This window comes from Nerophis lumbriciformis, unplaced genomic scaffold (assembly GCF_033978685.3).
Source record: "Nerophis lumbriciformis unplaced genomic scaffold, RoL_Nlum_v2.1 HiC_scaffold_53, whole genome shotgun sequence".
In the NCBI taxonomy this organism is placed as follows: Eukaryota; Metazoa; Chordata; class Actinopteri; order Syngnathiformes; family Syngnathidae; genus Nerophis; species Nerophis lumbriciformis.
The window spans coordinates 285,001-300,000 of record NW_027316595.1 but is presented as its reverse complement, the minus strand read 5'-3'; positions in this window follow the sequence as shown (position 1 = coordinate 300,000).

Below are 15,000 nucleotides of genomic sequence, written 5' to 3'. Positions count from 1 at the left end.
CATAATTTTGGATCAAATTCGGGACTTTTGCCCACTTTCCCAACTTTTCTTCCCAATCACAGTGCGCCTTTGCTGGGTGCGTTGTGGACATGGCAGGCACCCCCGGGACACCGGTGGAACGCGGCCGGACTCGTGGTACTCCAACCCGGGCATAATTTTGGATCAAATTCGGGACTTTTGCCCACTTTCCCAACTTTTCTTCCCAATCACAGTGCGCCTTTGCTGGGTGCGTTGTGGACATGGCAGGCACCCCCGGGACACCGGTGGAACGCGGCCGGACTCGTGGTACTCCAACCCGGGCATAATTTTGGATCAAATTCGGGACTTTTGCCCACTTTCCCAACTTTTCTTCCCAATCACAGTGCGCCTTTGCTGGGTGCGTTGTGGACATGGCAGGCACCCCCGGGACACCGGTGGAACGCGGCCGGACTCGTGGTACTCCAACCCGGGCATAATTTTGGATCAAATTCGGGACTTTTGCCCACTTTCCCAACTTTTCTTCCCAATCACAGTGCGCCTTTGCTGGGTGCGTTGTGGACATGGCAGGCACCCCCGGGACACCGGTGGAACGCGGCCGGACTCGTGGTACTCCAACCCGGGCATAATTTTGGACCAAATTCGGGACTTTTGCCCACTTTCCCAACTTTTCTTCCCAATCACAGTGCGCCTTTGCTGGGTGCGTTGTGGACATTGTAGGCACCCCGGAACCCTGGTGGAACGCGGCGGGACTTGTGGGACTCGAACCTGGGTGTGATTTTGGACCAAATTCGGGACTTTTGCCCACTTTCCCAACTTTTCTTGCCCACTCACAGTGCGCCTTTGCTGGGTAAGTTGTGGACATTGTAGGCACCCCGGCACTCTGGTGGAACGCGGCGGGACTTGTGGGACTCGAACCTGGGTGTGATTTTGGACCAAATTCGGGACTTTTGCCCACTTTCCCAACTTTTCTTCCCAATCACAGTGCGCCTTTGCTGGGTGCGTTGTGGACATTGTAGGCACCCCGGAACCCTGGTGGAACGCGGCGGGACTTGTGGGACTCGAACCTGGGTGTGATTTTGGACCAAATTCGGGACTTTTGCCCACTTTCCCAACTTTTCTTCCCAATCACAGTGCGCCTTTGCTGGGTGCGTTGTGGACATTGTAGGCACCCCGGAACCCTGGTGGAACGCGGCGGGACTTGTAAGACTCGAACCTGGGTGTGATTTTGGACCAAATTCGGGACTTTTGCCCACTTTCCCAACTTTTCTTCCCAATCACAGTGCGCCTTTGCTGGGTGCGTTGTGGACATTGTAGGCACCCCGGAACCCTGGTGGAACGCGGCGGGACTTGTGGGACTCGAACCTGGGTGTGATTTTGGACCAAATTCGGGACTTTTGCCCACTTTCCCAACTTTTCTTCCCAATCACAGTGCGCCTTTGCTGGGTGCGTTGTGGACATTGTAGGCACCCCGGAACCCTGGTGGAACGCGGCGGGACTTGTGGGACTCGAACCTGGGTGTGATTTTGGACCAAATTCGGGACTTTTGCCCACTTTCCCAACTTTTCTTCCCAATCACAGTGCGCCTTTGCTGGGTGCGTTGTGGACATTGTAGGCACCCCGGAACCCTGGTGGAACGCGGCGGGACTTGTGGGACTCGAACCTGGGTGTGATTTTGGACCAAATTCGGGACTTTTGCCCACTTTCCCAACTTTTCTTCCCAATCACAGTGCGCCTTTGCTGGGTGCGTTGTGGACATTGTAGGCACCCCGAGACACTGGTGGAACGCGGCGGGACTTGTGGGACTCGAACCTGGGTGTGATTTTGGACCAAATTCGGGACTTTTGCCCACTTTCCCAACTTTTCTTCCCAATCACAGTGCGCCTTTGCTGGGTGCGTTGTGGACATTGTAGGCACCCCGGAACCCTGGTGGAACGCGGCGGGACTTGTGGGACTCGAACCTGGGTGTGATTTTGGACCAAATTCGGGACTTTTGCCCACTTTCCCAACTTTTCTTCCCAATCACAGTGCGCCTTTGCTGGGTGCGTTGTGGACATTGTAGGCACCCCGGAACCCTGGTGGAACGCGGCGGGACTTGTGGGACTCGAACCTGGGTGTGATTTTGGACCAAATTCGGGACTTTTGCCCACTTTCCCAACTTTTCTTCCCAATCACAGTGCGCCTTTGCTGGGTGCGTTGTGGACATTGTAGGCACCCCGGAACCCTGGTGGAACGCGGCGGGACTTGTGGGACTCGAACCTGGGTGTGATTTTGGACCAAATTCGGGACTTTTGCCCACTTTCCCAACTTTTCTTCCCAATCACAGTGCGCCTTTGCTGGGTGCGTTGTGGACATTGTAGGCACCCCGGAACCCTGGTGGAACGCGGCGGGACTTGTGGGACTCGAACCTGGGTGTGATTTTGGACCAAATTCGGGACTTTTGCCCACTTTCCCAACTTTTCTTCCCAATCACAGTGCGCCTTTGCTGGGTGCGTTGTGGACATTGTAGGCACCCCGAGACCCTGGTGGAACGCGGCGGGACTTGTGGGACTCGAACCTGGGTGTGATTTTGGACCAAATTCGGGACTTTTGCCCACTTTCCCAACTTTTCTTCCCAATCACAGTGCGCCTTTGCTGGGTAAGTTGTGGACATTGTAGGCACCCCGGAACCCTGGTGGAACGCGGCGGGACTTGTGGGACTCGAACCTGGGTGTGATTTTGGACCAAATTCGGGACTTTTGCCCACTTTCCCAACTTTTCTTCCCAATCACAGTGCGCCTTTGCTGGGTGCGTCGTGGACATTGTAGGCACCCCGGAACCCTGGTGGAACGCGGCGGGACTTGCGGGACTCGAACCTGGGTGTGATTTTGGACCAAATTCGGGACTTTTGCCCACTTTCCCAACTTTTCTTCCCAATCACAGTGCGCCTTTGCTGGGTGCGTTGTGGACATTGTAGGCACCCCGGAACCCTGGTGGAACGCGGCGGGACTTGTGGGACTCGAACCTGGGTGTGATTTTGGACCAAATTCGGGACTTTTGCCCACTTTCCCAACTTTTCTTCCCAATCACAGTGCGCCTTTGCTGGGTGCGTCGTGGACATTGTAGGCACCCCGGAACCCTGGTGGAACGCGGCGGGACTTGTGGGACTCGAACCTGGGTGTGATTTTGGACCAAATTCGGGACTTTTGCCCACTTTCCCAACTTTTCTTCCCAATCACAGTGCGCCTTTGCTGGGTGCGTCGTGGACATTGTAGGCACCCCGGAACCCTGGTGGAACGCGGCGGGACTTGTGGGACTCGAACCTGGGTGTGATTTTGGACCAAATTCGGGACTTTTGCCCACTTTCCCAACTTTTCTTCCCAATCACAGTGCGCCTTTGCTGGGTGCGTTGTGGACATTGTAGGCACCCCGAGACCCTGGTGGAACGCGGCGGGACTTGTGGGACTCGAACCTGGGTGTGATTTTGGACCAAATTCGGGACTTTTGCCCACTTTCCCAACTTTTCTTCCCAATCACAGTGCGCCTTTGCTGGGTGCGTTGTGGACATTGTAGGCACCCCGAGACCCTGGTGGAACGCGGCGGGACTTGTGGGACTCGAACCTGGGTGTGATTTTGGACCAAATTCGGGACTTTTGCCCACTTTCCCAACTTTTCTTCCCAATCACAGTGCGCCTTTGCTGGGTAAGTTGTGGACATTGTAGGCACCCCGGAACCCTGGTGGAACGCGGCGGGACTTGTGGGACTCGAACCTGGGTGTGATTTTGGACCAAATTCGGGACTTTTGCCCACTTTCCCAACTTTTCTTCCCAATCACAGTGCGCCTTTGCTGGGTAAGTTGTGGACATTGTAGGCACCCCGGAACCCTGGTGGAACGCGGCGGGACTTGTGGGACTCGAACCTGGGTGTGATTTTGGACCAAATTCGGGACTTTTGCCCACTTTCCCAACTTTTCTTCCCAATCACAGTGCGCCTTTGCTGGGTAAGTTGTGGACATTGTAGGCACCCCGGAACCCTGGTGGAACGCGGCGGGACTTGTGGGACTCGAACCTGGGTGTGATTTTGGACCAAATTCGGGACTTTTGCCCACTTTCCCAACTTTTCTTGCCCACTCACAGTGCGCCTTTGCTGGGTAAGTTGTGGACATGCCAGGCACCCCAGGGACACCGGTGGAACGCGGCGGGACTTGTGGGACTCGAACCTGGGTATAATTTTGGCTCAAATTCGGGACTTTTGCCCACTTTCCCAACTTTTCTTCCCAATCACAGTGCGCCTTTGCTGGTTGCGTTGTGGACATTGTAGGCACCCCGGAACCCTGGTGGAACGCGGCGGGACTTGTGGGACTCGAACCTGGGTGTGATTTTGGACCAAATTCGGGACTTTTGCCCACTTTCCCAACTTTTCTTGCCCACTCACAGTGCGCCTTTGCTGGGTAAGTTGTGGACATGCCAGGCACCCCCGGGACACCGGTGGAACGCGGCGGGACTTGTGGGACTCGAACCTGGGTATAATTTTGGCTCAAATTCGGGACTTTTGCCCACTTTCCCAACTTTTCTTCCCAATCACAGTGCGCCTTTGCTGGGTAAGTTGTGGACATTGTAGGCACCCCGAGACACTGGTGGAACGCGGCGGGACTTGTGGGACTCGAACCTGGGTGTGATTTTGGACCAAATTAGGGACTTTTGCCCACTTTCCCAACTTTTCTTCCCAATCACAGTGCGCCTTTGCTGGGTGCGTTGTGGACATTGTAGGCACCCCGGAACCCTGGTGGAACGCGGCGGGACTCGTGGTACTCCAACCCGGGCATAATTTTGGATCAAATTCGGGACTTTTGCCCACTTTCCCAACTTTTCTTCCCAATCACAGTGCGCCTTTGCTGGGTGCGTTGTGGACATGGCAGGCACCCCCGGGACACCGGTGGAACGCGGCCGGACTCGTGGTACTCCAACCCGGGCATAATTTTGGACCAAATTCGGGACTTTTGCCCACTTTCCCAACTTTTCTTCCCAATCACAGTGCGCCTTTGCTGGGTGCGTTGTGGACATTGTAGGCACCCCGGAACCCTGGTGGAACGCGGCGGGACTTGTGGGACTCGAACCTGGGTGTGATTTTGGACCAAATTCGGGACTTTTGCCCACTTTCCCAACTTTTCTTGCCCACTCACAGTGCGCCTTTGCTGGGTAAGTTGTGGACATTGTAGGCACCCCGGCACTCTGGTGGAACGCGGCGGGACTTGTGGGACTCGAACCTGGGTGTGATTTTGGACCAAATTCGGGACTTTTGCCCACTTTCCCAACTTTTCTTCCCAATCACAGTGCGCCTTTGCTGGGTGCGTTGTGGACATTGTAGGCACCCCGGAACCCTGGTGGAACGCGGCGGGACTTGTGGGACTCGAACCTGGGTGTGATTTTGGACCAAATTCGGGACTTTTGCCCACTTTCCCAACTTTTCTTCCCAATCACAGTGCGCCTTTGCTGGGTGCGTTGTGGACATTGTAGGCACCCCGGAACCCTGGTGGAACGCGGCGGGACTTGTAAGACTCGAACCTGGGTGTGATTTTGGACCAAATTCGGGACTTTTGCCCACTTTCCCAACTTTTCTTCCCAATCACAGTGCGCCTTTGCTGGGTGCGTTGTGGACATTGTAGGCACCCCGGAACCCTGGTGGAACGCGGCGGGACTTGTGGGACTCGAACCTGGGTGTGATTTTGGACCAAATTCGGGACTTTTGCCCACTTTCCCAACTTTTCTTCCCAATCACAGTGCGCCTTTGCTGGGTGCGTTGTGGACATTGTAGGCACCCCGGAACCCTGGTGGAACGCGGCGGGACTTGTGGGACTCGAACCTGGGTGTGATTTTGGACCAAATTCGGGACTTTTGCCCACTTTCCCAACTTTTCTTCCCAATCACAGTGCGCCTTTGCTGGGTGCGTTGTGGACATTGTAGGCACCCCGGAACCCTGGTGGAACGCGGCGGGACTTGTGGGACTCGAACCTGGGTGTGATTTTGGACCAAATTCGGGACTTTTGCCCACTTTCCCAACTTTTCTTCCCAATCACAGTGCGCCTTTGCTGGGTGCGTTGTGGACATTGTAGGCACCCCGAGACACTGGTGGAACGCGGCGGGACTTGTGGGACTCGAACCTGGGTGTGATTTTGGACCAAATTCGGGACTTTTGCCCACTTTCCCAACTTTTCTTCCCAATCACAGTGCGCCTTTGCTGGGTGCGTTGTGGACATTGTAGGCACCCCGGAACCCTGGTGGAACGCGGCGGGACTTGTGGGACTCGAACCTGGGTGTGATTTTGGACCAAATTCGGGACTTTTGCCCACTTTCCCAACTTTTCTTCCCAATCACAGTGCGCCTTTGCTGGGTGCGTTGTGGACATTGTAGGCACCCCGGAACCCTGGTGGAACGCGGCGGGACTTGTGGGACTCGAACCTGGGTGTGATTTTGGACCAAATTCGGGACTTTTGCCCACTTTCCCAACTTTTCTTCCCAATCACAGTGCGCCTTTGCTGGGTGCGTTGTGGACATTGTAGGCACCCCGGAACCCTGGTGGAACGCGGCGGGACTTGTGGGACTCGAACCTGGGTGTGATTTTGGACCAAATTCGGGACTTTTGCCCACTTTCCCAACTTTTCTTCCCAATCACAGTGCGCCTTTGCTGGGTGCGTTGTGGACATTGTAGGCACCCCGAGACCCTGGTGGAACGCGGCGGGACTTGTGGGACTCGAACCTGGGTGTGATTTTGGACCAAATTCGGGACTTTTGCCCACTTTCCCAACTTTTCTTCCCAATCACAGTGCGCCTTTGCTGGGTAAGTTGTGGACATTGTAGGCACCCCGGAACCCTGGTGGAACGCGGCGGGACTTGTGGGACTCGAACCTGGGTGTGATTTTGGACCAAATTCGGGACTTTTGCCCACTTTCCCAACTTTTCTTCCCAATCACAGTGCGCCTTTGCTGGGTAAGTTGTGGACATGCCAGGCACCCCCGGGACACCGGTGGAACGCGGCCGGACTCGTGGTACTCCAACCCGGGCATAATTTTGGATCAAATTCGGGACTTTTGCCCACTTTCCCAACTTTTCTTCCCAATCACAGTGCGCCTTTGCTGGGTAAGTTGTGGACATGCCAGGCACCCCCGGGACACCGGTGGAACGCGGCCGGACTCGTGGTACTCCAACCCGGGCATAATTTTGGATCAAATTCGGGACTTTTGCCCACTTTCCCAACTTTTCTTCCCAATCACAGTGCGCCTTTGCTGGGTGCGTCGTGGACATTGTAGGCACCCCGGAACCCTGGTGGAACGCGGCGGGACTTGTGGGACTCGAACCTGGGTGTGATTTTGGACCAAATTCGGGACTTTTGCCCACTTTCCCAACTTTTCTTCCCAATCACAGTGCGCCTTTGCTGGGTGCGTCGTGGACATTGTAGGCACCCCGGAACCCTGGTGGAACGCGGCGGGACTTGTGGGACTCGAACCTGGGTGTGACTTTGGACCAAATTCGGGACTTTTGCCCACTTTCCCAACTTTTCTTCCCAATCACAGTGCGCCTTTGCTGGGTGCGTCGTAGACATTGTAGGCACCCCGAGACACTGGTGGAACGCGGCGGGACTTGTGGGACTCGAACCTGGGTGTGACTTTGGACCAAATTCGGGACTTTTGCCCACTTTCCCAACTTTTCTTCCCAATCACAGTGCGCCTTTGCTGGGTGCGTCGTGGACATTGTAGGCACCCCGGAACCCTGGTGGAACGCGGCGGGACTTGTGGGACTCGAACCTGGGTGTGACTTTGGACCAAATTCGGGACTTTTGCCCACTTTCCCAACTTTTCTTCCCAATCACAGTGCGCCTTTGCTGGGTGCGTCGTAGACATTGTAGGCACCCCGAGACACTGGTGGAACGCGGCGGGACTTGTGGGACTCGAACCTGGGTGTGATTTTGGACCAAATTCGGGACTTTTGCCCACTTTCCCAACTTTTCTTCCCAATCACAGTGCGCCTTTGCTGGGTGCGTCTTGGACATTGTAGGCACCCCGGAACCCTGGTGGAACGCGGCGGGACTTGTGGGACTCGAACCTGGGTGTGATTTTGGACCAAATTCGGGACTTTTGCCCACTTTCCCAACTTTTCTTCCCAATCACAGTGCGCCTTTGCTGGGTGCGTTGTGGACATTGTAGGCACCCCTAGACACTGGTGGAACGCGGCGGGACTTGTGGGACTCGAACCTGGGTGTGATTTTGGACCAAATTCGGGACTTTTGCCCACTTTCCCAACTTTTCTTCCCAATCACAGTGCGCCTTTGCTGGGTGCGTTGTGGACATTGTAGGCACCCCGAGACACCGGTGGAACGCGGCGGGACTTGTGGGACTCGAACCTGGGTGTGATTTTGGACCAAATTCGGGACTTTTGCCCACTTTCCCAACTTTTCTTCCCAATCACAGTGCGCCTTTGCTGGGTGCGTCGTGGACATTGTAGGCACCCCGGAACCCTGGTGGAACGCGGCGGGACTTGTGGGACTCGAACCTGGGTGTGATTTTGGACCAAATTCGGGACTTTTGCCCACTTTCCCAACTTTTCTTCCCAATCACAGTGCGCCTTTGCTGGGTGCGTCGTGGACATTGTAGGCACCCCGGAACCCTGGTGGAACGCGGCGGGACTTGTGGGACTCGAACCTGGGTGTGATTTTGGACCAAATTCGGGACTTTTGCCCACTTTCCCAACTTTTCTTCCCAATCACAGTGCGCCTTTGCTGGGTAAGTTGTGGACATTGTAGGCACCCCGGCACTCTGATGGAACGCGGCGGGACTTGCGGGACTCGAACCTGGGTGTGATTTTGGACCAAATTCGGGCCTTTTGCCCACTTTCCCAACTTTTCTTCCCAATCACAGTGCGCCTTTGCTGGGTGCGTTGTGGACATTGTAGGCACCCCGAGACACTGGTGGAACGCGGCGGGACTTGTGGGACTCGAACCTGGGTGTGATTTTGGACCAAATTCGGGACTTTTGCCCACTTTCCCAACTTTTCTTCCCAATCACAGTGCGCCTTTGCTGGGTAAGTTGTGGACATTGTAGGCACCCCGAGACACTGGTGGAACGCGGCGGGACTTGTGGGACTCGAACCTGGGTGTGATTTTGGACCAAATTCGGGACTTTTGCCCACTTTCCCAACTTTTCTTCCCAATCACAGTGCGCCTTTGCTGGGTGCGTCGTGGACATTGTAGGCACCCCGGAACCCTGGTGGAACGCGGCGGGACTTGTGGGACTCGAACCTGGGTGTGATTTTGGACCAAATTCGGGACTTTTGCCCACTTTCCCAACTTTTCTTCCCAATCACAGTGCGCCTTTGCTGGGTAAGTTGTGGACATGCCAGGCACCCCCGGGACACCGGTGGAACGCGGCCGGACTCGTGGGACTCGAACCTGGGTGTGATTTTGGACCAAATTCGGGACTTTTGCCCACTTTCCCAACTTTTCTTCCCAATCACAGTGCGCCTTTGCTGGGTGCGTCGTGGACATTGTAGGCACCCCGGAACCCTGGTGGAACGCGGCGGGACTTGTGGGACTCGAACCTGGGTGTGATTTTGGACCAAATTCGGGACTTTTGCCCACTTTCCCAACTTTTCTTCCCAATCACAGTGCGCCTTTGCTGGGTAAGTTGTGGACATTGTAGGCACCCCGGAACCCTGGTGGAACGCGGCGGGACTTGTGGGACTCGAACCTGGGTGTGATTTTGGACCAAATTCGGGACTTTTGCCCACTTTCCCAACTTTTCTTCCCAATCACAGTGCGCCTTTGCTGGGTAAGTTGTGGACATTGTAGGCACCCCGGAACCCTGGTGGAACGCGGCGGGACTTGTGGGACTCGAACCTGGGTGTGATTTTGGACCAAATTCGGGACTTTTGCCCACTTTCCCAACTTTTCTTCCCAATCACAGTGCGCCTTTGCTGGGTGCGTCGTGGACATGTCAGGCACCCCGGAACCCTGGTGGAACGCGGCGGGACTTGTGGGACTCGAACCTGGGTGTGATTTTGGACCAAATTCGGGACTTTTGCCCACTTTCCCAACTTTTCTTCCCAATCACAGTGCGCCTTTGCTGGGTGCGTCGTGGACATTGTAGGCACCCCGGAACCCTGGTGGAACGCGGCGGGACTTGTGGGACTCGAACCTGGGTGTGATTTTGGACCAAATTCGGGACTTTTGCCCACTTTCCCAACTTTTCTTCCCAATCACAGTGCGCCTTTGCTGGGTAAGTTGTGGACATTGTAGGCACCCCGGAACCCTGGTGGAACGCGGCGGGACTTGTGGGACTCGAACCTGGGTGTGATTTTGGACCAAATTCGGGACTTTTGCCCACTTTCCCAACTTTTCTTCCCAATCACAGTGCACCTTTGCTGGGTAAGTTGTGGACATTGTAGGCACCCCGAGACACTGGTGGAACGCGGCGGGACTTGTGGGACTCGAACCTGGGTGTGATTTTGGACCAAATTCGGGACTTTTGCCCACTTTCCCAACTTTTCTTCCCAATCACAGTGCGCCTTTGCTGGGTGCGTCGTGGACATTGTAGGCACCCCGGAACCCTGGTGGAACGCGGCGGGACTTGTGGGACTCGAACCTGGGTGTGATTTTGGACCAAATTCGGGACTTTTGCCCACTTTCCCAACTTTTCTTCCCAATCACAGTGCGCCTTTGCTGGGTAAGTTGTGGACATTGTAGGCACCCCGGAACCCTGGTGGAACGCGGCGGGACTTGTGGGACTCGAACCTGGGTGTGATTTTGGACCAAATTCGGGACTTTTGCCCACTTTCCCAACTTTTCTTCCCAATCACAGTGCACCTTTGCTGGGTAAGTTGTGGACATTGTAGGCACCCCGAGACACTGGTGGAACGCGGCGGGACTTGTGGGACTCGAACCTGGGTGTGATTTTGGACCAAATTCGGGACTTTTGCCCACTTTCCCAACTTTTCTTCCCAATCACAGTGCGCCTTTGCTGGGTGCGTCGTGGACATTGTAGGCACCCCGGAACCCTGGTGGAACGCGGCGGGACTTGTGGGACTCGAACCTGGGTGTGATTTTGGACCAAATTCGGGACTTTTGCCCACTTTCCCAACTTTTCTTCCCAATCACAGTGCGCCTTTGCTGGGTGCGTCGTGGACATGTCAGGCACCCCGGAACCCTGGTGGAACGCGGCGGGACTTGTGGGACTCAAACCTGGGTGTGATTTTGGATCAAATTCGGGACTTTTGCCCACTTTCCCAACTTTTCTTCCCAATCACAGTGCGCCTTTGCTGGGTGCGTCGTGGACATGTCAGGCACCCCGGAACCCTGGTGGAACGCGGCGGGACTTGTGGGACTCAAACCTGGGTGTGATTTTGGATCAAATTCGGGACTTTTGCCCACTTTCCCAACTTTTCTTCCCAATCACAGTGCGCCTTTGCTGGGTGCGTCGTGGACATGTCAGGCACCCCGGAACCCTGGTGGAACGCGGCGGGACTTGTGGGACTCGAACCTGGGTGTGATTTTGGATCAAATTCGGGATTTTTGCCCACTTTCCCAACTTTTCTTCCCAATCACAGTGCGCCTTTGCTGGGTAAGTTGTGGACATTGTAGGCACCCCGGCACTCTGATGGAACGCGGCGGGACTTGTGGGACTCGAACCTGGGTGTGATTTTGGACCAAATTCGGGACTTTTGCCCACTTTCCCAACTTTTCTTCCCAATCACAGTGCGCCTTTGCTGGGTAAGTTGTGGACATTGTAGGCACCCCGGCACTCTGATGGAACGCGGCGGGACTTGTGGGACTCGAACCTGGGTGTGATTTTGGATCAAATTCGGGACTTTTGCCCACTTTCCCAACTTTTCTTCCCAATCACAGTGCACCTTTGCTGGGTGCGTCGTGGACATTGTAGGCACCCCGGAACCCTGGTGGAACGCGGCGGGACTAAGTTCCAAGAGGGCGTTTTTGCCCCCCTCCAAACTCCCTCTCTTTGTTTATAGTGCATATTTTCTGCTGGATCTACTCTCTATTTACTCCAAGGAAAAAAACTAGCCGGTCGCGGCAAATTTTTACAATCGGTCGCCAAACTACGGCACGAGGGCCGAACGCGGTACGCCGGCGTCCAAGATACGGCCCGGGGATTTTTTTGATTTTTTGGGCTTTTTTTTATTTTTTTGGACATGTTGGGCATCCCAGGACTCGGGTGCGACTGCAGGACGTGTGGGGCTCTAACCTGGGTGTGGTTTTTGGTCATTTTTCCGGACTTTTGCCCACTTTTCCAACTTTTCTTCCCAATCACAGTGCGCCTTTGCTGGGTGCGTTTTGGGCATGTGGGGGGCACCTCGGACTCGGGTGGGACGCGGCGGGACTTGTGGCACTCGTACCTGGGTGTGATTTTTGATCATTTTGTGGACTTTTCCCCAGACACTCTCCACTTGTCTACCCCACTTCCCCTGTGACTTTGCTGGGGGGGCGTTTCCCCGCTGTCCTTTGTAGTGTAAGGGTTACTTTTCTTTTTTTTCTGTCTGAAAATAGGGCCCCAAAAGGCCTCACACTCCCCGGGAAGACCTGATGGACGCCTCGGCGTCACTGAAACAGGCCAATCTGTCTGAAAATATGGCCCACGAAAGGCCTCACATTCCCCGGGAAGACCTGACGGACGCCCCGGCGTCACCGAAATACGGCAAACTGTCTGAAAATAGGGGCTCCAAGTGTTCCCCACTATTTCTGGCCCACAAAAGGCCTCTCATTCCCCGGGAACACCTGTAGGACTCCCCGGCGTCAAGGAAATACGCCAAACCGTCTGAAAATAGGGGCCCAAAAGAACTGGAAATAATGTGTTTAATTTGGGGGGTGATGTCTATAATTATGGGGGTGCATTGGAGGCGGGAGTCCACTGGAGGGCTCCACACCGTCTGAATATAGGGCCCCAAAAGGCCTGGAATTAATGTATTTAATTTGGGGGGTGCATTTGCAGCGGGAGTCCACCGGAGGGCTCCAATTCCCCACTCTTTTGTTGACCTATGTATGGCCCCAAAAGGCCTCTCATTCCCCGGGGAGACCTGAAGGACCCCCCCGGCGTCACCGAAATAAGCCAAACTGTCTGAAAATAGGGGCTCCAAGGGTTCCCCACTCTTTCTGGCCCACAAAAGGCCTCTCATTCCCCGGGAACACCTGTAGGACTCCCCGGCGTCAAGGAAATACGCCAAACCGTCTGAAAATAGGGGCCCAAAAGAACTGGAAATAATGTCTTTAATTTGGGGGGTGATGTCTATAATTATGGGGGTGCATTGGAGGCGGGAGTCCACTGGAGGGCTCCACACCGTCTGAATATAGGGCCCCAAAAGGCCTGGAATTAATGTATTTAATTTGGGGGGTGCATTTGCAGCGGGAGTCCACCGGAGGGCTCCAATTCCCCACTCTTTTGTTGACCTATGTATGGCCCCAAAAGGCCTCTCATTCCCCGGGGAGACCTGAAGGACCCCCCCGGCGTCACCGAAATAAGCCAAACTGTCTGAAAATAGGGGCTCCAAGGGTTCCCCACTCTTTCTGGCCCACAAAAGGCCTCTCATTCCCCGGGAACACCTGTAGGACTCCCCGGCGTCAAGGAAATACGCCAAACCGTCTGAAAATAGGGGCCCAAAAGAACTGGAAATAATGTCTTTAATTTGGGGGGTGATGTCTATAATTATGGGGGTGCATTGGAGGCGGGAGTCCACTGGAGGGCTCCACACCGTCTGAATATAGGGCCCCAAAAGGCCTGGAATTAATGTATTTAATTTGGGGGGTGCATTTGCAGCGGGAGTCCACCGGAGGGCTCCATTTCCCCACTCTTTTGTTGACATATGGCCACAAAAGGCCTCTCATTCCCCGGGAAGACCTGATGGACGCCCCGGCGTCACCGAAATAAGCCAAACTGTCTGAAAATAGGGGCTCCAAGGGTCCCCCACTCTTTCTGGCCCACCTTCCAGCGAGGAGAGGGACTAATTTTGCTTTCCGTACCCGGGTGGAGAACCATAGCAGGTCAGCCTTCTTAAAGGGACATCCTCCTAGGCACTTAGTCAAATTTCCGCCTTTTTTTTGGACTTCCAGCGAGGAGAGGGACTAATTTTGCTTTCCGCACCCGGGTGGAGAACCATAGCAGGTCAGCCTTCTTAAAGGGACATCCTCCTAGGCACTTAGTCAAATTTACGCCTTTTTTTTGGACTTCCAGCGAGGAGAGGGACTAATTTTGCTTTCCGTACCCGGGTGGAGAACCATAGCACGTCGGCCTTCTTAAAGGGAAATGCTCCTAGGCACTTAGTCAAATTCACGCCTTTTTTTTGGACTTCCAGCGAGGAGAGGGACTAATTTGGCGTTCCGTACCCAGGTAGAGAACCAAGGCACGTCGGCCTTCTTAAGGGGACATCCTCCTAGGCACTTAGTCAAATTTCCGCCTTTTTTTTTGACTTCCAGCGAGGAGAGGGACTAATTTTGCTTTCCGGACCCAGGTGGAGAACCATAGCAGGTCGGCCTTCTTAAGGGGAAATGCTCCTAGACACTTAGTCAAATTCACGCCTTTTTTTTGGACTTCCAGCTAGGAGAGGGACTAATTTGGCGTTCCGTACCCAGGTGGAGAACCATAGCAGGTCGGCCTTCTTAAAGGGAAATGCTCCTAGACACTTAGTCAAATTTACCAAACTTTTCTATAGAGCCCTGGTACTCTAAAATGATGACACATAGACAAAAAACCAAACATTTCTCTAGAGGCCTGGTACTCTAAAATGATGACACATAGACAAAAAACCAAACTTTTCTATAGAGGCCTGGTACTCTAAAATAATGACACTTAGTCAAATTTCCGCCTTTTTTTGACTACTTCCAGCTAGGAGAGGGACTAATTTGGCGTTCCGTACCCAGGTGGAGAACCAAGGGACGTCGGCCTTCTTAAAGGGACATCCTCCTAGACACTTAGTCAAATTCACGCCTTTTTTTTTGGACTTCCAGCGAGGAGAGGGACTAATTTTGCTTTCCGTACCCGGGTGGAGAACC